General features: G+C 43.8%; 1 pseudogene; it reads left to right on the forward strand.

Annotated features, from left to right (window-relative positions):
• The first annotated feature begins 1,415 nt into the window (after positions 1-1,415).
• The window catches only part of LOC112809740 (glycine cleavage system H protein, mitochondrial-like), a 27,087-nt pseudogene continuing 22,855 nt past the window's right edge, over positions 1,416-5,647 (forward strand).

Genomic DNA, 5,647 nt, shown 5'->3' on the forward strand with positions numbered 1-5,647 from the left:
TCTTGTGCTCTCTCTCTCTCTCTCTATCTCATTCTCTCTCTCAGATAAATAAATAAAATCTTAAAAAAAAAAAAGAACAGGTGTGCATTTGTGAATGCATTGCAATTAGTACATAGCAACTATTAGGTTCCTTCCGCACATCAAGGCTTTTTCAGAAATTATCCTTTCCAAAGCAAACTCTTACCTTTTGCTTAAAAACTCATTGACGCTAACCTGGAAACACTGGGGTCGGTCACCTGCTTTGGGGATATTTGCCCTATTTGTCCTCTATCCTCCAGTCTTCCCCCAACTCTCTCTAAGCTGCACAGAGTGCTTAAACCATACCCATGAGAGGCAGTGAGAAACTTTCTCTAACTCTTGTTACAGCCCATGGACGCACTTTATGGTGAGCATAGAAACCCAGTCATGCGTGGTGTTGCAGATAAAACCAGGACTCAACATCGGACACCCTGGCCACCCCAAACACACACTTTTACCCATTTACCCCATTTCTGACCTTTCTCAGGCAGCCTGAGCTTGACAGTGTAGTACATAACATAATTCATCAAGTTATTTATAAAATAAGAACGAGATAACCCAATTGAGCATGCTTTCCCAACTGCATACTGCTTTGCAAATAGTAACAAATGAGCTTTCCGAATCAAATTCAACACAAAAATCCCAATGCTCGTTCTTGAACAAGGGAGAACAAGGGAGGTCTCTCACTACCCTCTGCCCCCACAAGATGTGGGAAACCCACTTATATAAAGAAGGTGTTTGCATAAGCTGTCCACACTGAGGGATATCCATCCATGACTTTTGGAACTACAATATCACTCGGGTCTTTGCGAAGAGGAACGAAAAATGAACAAGCATAGAGAAGTATTTGTTCTATTTTAAAGAGAAACCAAGAAATGCAAACCAGGGTCCCTTTGCCTTCAGAAACTGGGCAGAACGCTGAAATGCATGAAAGAAGAGGCTGCATGTTTCAAGGAGTGAGTTCTGTGGCAGATGCCAAAGGCACAGGCCCATCCAGCGCCCGGCCCCCCGTTAAGATTTTATTTATTTATTTGACAGAGAGAGAGCACAAGCAGGGGGCAGTGGCAGGCAGAGGGAGAAGCAGGCTTCCTGCCAAGTGGGGAGCCCGATGTGGAAATCGATCCCTGGGATCACGACCTAAACCAGGGCAGATGCTTAACCAACTGAGCCACCCAGGCGCCCCTCGTGGGCCCCTTTGGATGTGGGTCCAAGGGGGACCAAGCTGCCTGTCTCTTTGCAAGAAAAGCTAGAAACTTTGATTAATAATATTTCATTGCTGGCTTGAACTTAAACACACAAACAATATATTTAAACATCGGTGTACACTTTTAAAAAATAAAACATGAGAGGGAAACCAATGCTTCTGGGGGCTATATTTATTCTTTGTCCAACCCGTAATGAAGATGGAGCACTCGGGGACTCCCGACTTGGAGCTCCACCATTACATTAACAAGAGGATGGTAATCAGTACACCGAAGAATAGTCAGCTAATGCATCTGTGTATGTGGCTCTAAATGTATCTACACTTAAGTTAGTCACTTAGTTAATAGCTGTTTCATGGTGCAATTTGTTCTTTCCAATGGGTCATTTTGTTCCAATTTTTTTAAGTATGAATTATTCAGCTTCTTCAGTGTAAGGAAAGGGAGCCTTACCACCATTCCTTGGAATTGAAAATGGTGTGCGCTGTTTGAACAACCAAGGAGCATAGTTGACATTACCACAAATCTTCCCTTTATGCTCAGACATGCCCTAGTGGTATTTCCTACATCATGTAGGTATCGTGAGTAGGAGGGTTTTGACCTGTGTTCTCCCATATGGTAAAAACTGGACACTACCAGTGTGGTAGATGGTTACTGAGCACTTGCAATGTGCACAATCCAGATTGAGATTCTCTGTAGAGATAAATGGACACCATATTTCAATGTCTCAGTGTGAAAATGGACACCATATTTCAATGTCTCAGTGTGAAAAAAGAATGTGAAGTAATTATTAACACTTTTTATATTGATTACTTAATAAAATGGAAATATCTTGTGTATATTGAGTTAAATAAAATATTAAAGTTAAATTTACCTGTTCCTTTTTTCCCTTTTTTTATTATTATGTTCAATTAGCCAACATATAGGACCTGTTCCTTTTTTTTTTTTTTTTTAACAAGGCTACTAGAAAATTTAAGATTACTACATGGTCTCCTTATATTTATATTGGACATTTCTGGTTAGACCCAAGATGAGAAGTGCAAAGACATTGTGATATTGGCAATTACAGTAGCAAGTCACAATGGTAATTGTTAACTATCCCTAGAGTTGAGTACACACTAATGAAACCAACAAAAAGTTTCATTCTCCATTTGGAGAAGCACGGTCCTGAGCAGATACATGAAGAGCAGTGTTTCATGTAACAATCTAAATGTGTGTGTGTATGAAGCAGGGTGTTAGTAGATCAACCAATCTCAGTAAAAGTAAAAAGTAACACAATCAACCTACCCAGTTAAACCTTACCGAATTTATTAGGACACGTTTCACTGTTGTTAACAACAAAAGCAACAACAAATCTTAATTCAGTCAGGCTTATGTGATAAAGACATTCATTCTGTCTCTTGCCGTGAGGAGTCCGGAAGGGTTATGTCCGCATCCAGCTGCAGTCCTCAGGGTACTTTGGCTCTGTTTTGTCCAGGCTGGGAGCGCATCGGATGTTGCACCTCTGACAGCCACATCCCACCGTGAAAGAAAGCCCCCAGCTCACACTCCATGACCAAGGTTGGTTCCATGCCCATTCGTAAACCAAACGCTCTCATTAGAGCGGCTCCCAATGGAGTTATCATGCCCAGCTCACACTAGTCGTCTCACGTGTAATAGACTTCAGGGAATCAAACACCGGTTTCAGCACTGAGAAACTGAGAAAGTAGACCATGTGGTTGCGGTAAATGACCCCTGCATTCTACCATGACCAGGAGCACCATGGAGGGACAAGACACAGGACAGGCACAAAACACTGACACCAAGGAGCACGGACATTATGGAAGCTTCCTGGATTTTGTCTGAGAACGTGAAACTACAACTTGTGGATGAAATGAAATCTAGAGCTCCTACACAACATCACCCCCGAGCTGCTCACTCGGGGTGGGTACAAAGGAGATGGTAAAGAGTGTTTGTGTATGTGTGTGTGTGTGTGTTTATATGCATGTGTGTGGAGATGCTGTAAAACTGGTGGTTTGTCTTAATTAGCCTTCCCTAGGAGTCCTAGAGTAAAATATGCCACTGGCTTTTATTTCACAAAAAAATAAATTTGATGTTGACAATTTGGGTGTTTAAGTTTTTGCCTTGATATCGTACATTGGAATCACAATCATACATATATATAATAGTTTATATTTAAAAATATATTTGTACACATACTTGTGTTTGAAACTAACTTTATTTTTCTTATTTCTGGTCACTTCTGTTATTGTAATTCTGCTTAATCTACAGCTATGAAGATTTGACATTCAAAACTGACTTTTTTTTCCTATGTAATTTATGTAGGTGGTGAAGATATTGACTAGGTGTTCTATTTTTTATAACAGACAGTTAATCTTCTGTACCCAGAAATTTCTGAATTTTCAGATTAAAAGGTGTAAAATAAAACATTTCAACTAAGATTTTTAAAAATAATGGAGATAAATTTTAAAAAAACCAAAATGATGTTAAACATTTTTTAATGATAAACTTTCTATAAAGTCAACCGCAAAAACTTTTTAGTTCATCAAAGGCCATGCTTAATTAACCCCTGTCACCCAGACTGTCAGAAACAGAATCTCATGGTATTTGTTGAGAGGCCAGAAAAACCAGCTGTGCACACTTCTGCCCTTCCTTGAGTGGGATTCACCTCAGGCAGTCCCAGAGGGTGTTAAGTTCCCGACACACACTTCAGAGTTTTCTAATCATACTTTTTTTTTATTTTTAAAGCTACGTTCCCAAGCCAATTTAGAGATTTTAATGAAATGGCAGGGAAAAAATCCAAAGGAAAAGCTTAAGTAATAGCGAACTGATTTTAAAATTCACCTGGAGGGGGCGGAGCAAGATGGCGGAGGAGTAGGAGACCTGGATTTCGTCTGGTCTCAGGAATTCAGCTGAATGGGGATCAAACCATTCTGAACACCTACGAACTCAACAGGAGATCGAAGAAGAGAGTAGCAACAACTCTCTGAACAGAGAAGCGACCCCTGACTGGAAGGTAGGACGTGCGGAGAAGTGAATCCGAGGCGATATTCGGGAGGATAGACGGCGGGGGAGGGGCCTCCGCCGGCCGCTTCTGGCAAGTGCTAGAGCCGCGGAGCACAAAATCGGACCTTTTAGAAGTCGGCTCCGCGGAGGGACGTCGCTCCAGTGGCTAAGCGGGGGGTGGAACCCTCGCGGGACAGTGTGGTCTCGGGACCCTCGGGGTCACAGAAAGACCGGGGGTGCCTGAGTGCGCCAGAGCTCCCAGGGATCGGAGCGGGGAAGCCGGCTGCAGAGACGGAGCCGAGGCGCGGGCTCTCAGCTCGGGGTGGCCATAAACTGTGATCCGCGGCCCAGTCGGGCCACTGCTCCTCCAGCAGGGACCCAACAAGCAGCAGACCCGGGGAGACTCCCCTTCCTCCCCCGGGAGGAGCGGCGCGGGAGCGCACCGCAGGGATCTGCTGGGTTTGGAGACTCCACACGGGGTCGGGCGCCGGAGATAGAAACGCTCGGTCACAGGCCGGGTGAGCACGGAGTGCGGCCGGAGACCAGGGACACGGGAGTGACTGCTTTTCTCTGGGGGCGCCCTGAGGAGTGGGGCCCCGAGTTCTCGGCTCCTCCGGGTGGAGATTGGGAGGCCACCATTTTCGCCCTGGTCCTCCAAAGCTGTACCGAGAGCTTGCAGGGAACAAAATCCCCTGAGAGCAAACCCAAGCAGCTTGCTTAGCCCGGACCGACAAGGGCGGGGCAATTCCGCCTCCGGCAAAGACATTTGGGAACCACGGCAACAGGCCCCTCCCCCAGAAGATCAGCACGAACAGCCAGCAAGCTGTTATAAGAACATATTATGAGCAACTCTATGCCAGCAAATTAGATAACCTGGAAGAAATGGGTATATTCCTGGAGGTGTATCAACTACCAAAATTGAACCAGGAAGAACTAGAAAACCTGAACAGACCTATAACCACTAAGGAAATTGAAACCGTCATCAAAAATCTCCCAAAAAACAAAAGCCCAGGGCCAGATGGCTTCCCAGGTGAATTCTATCAAACATTTCAAGAAGAACTAATACCTATTCTCCTGAAACCGTTCCAAAAAATAGAAATAGAAGGAAGACTTCCAAACTCATTTTATGAGGCCACCATTACCTTGATCCCCAAACCAGACAAAGACCCCATCAAAAAGGTGAATTACAGACCAATATCCTTGATGACCATGGATGCAAAAATTCTCACCAAAATACTAGCCAATAGGATCCAACAGTATATTAAAAGGATTATTCACCATGACCAAGTGGGATTTATCCCTGGGCTGCAAGGCTGGTTCAACATCCACAAATCAATCAACGTGATACAATACATTAACAAAAGAAAGAACAAGAATCATATGATCCTCTCAATAGATGCAGAAAAAGCATTTGACAAAGTACA

Source organism: Callorhinus ursinus, unplaced genomic scaffold (assembly GCF_003265705.2).
Source record: "Callorhinus ursinus isolate GAN/ISIS: 27379988/994484 unplaced genomic scaffold, GSC_fseal_2.0 scaffold60, whole genome shotgun sequence".
NCBI lineage: Eukaryota > Metazoa > Chordata > Mammalia > Carnivora > Otariidae > Callorhinus > Callorhinus ursinus.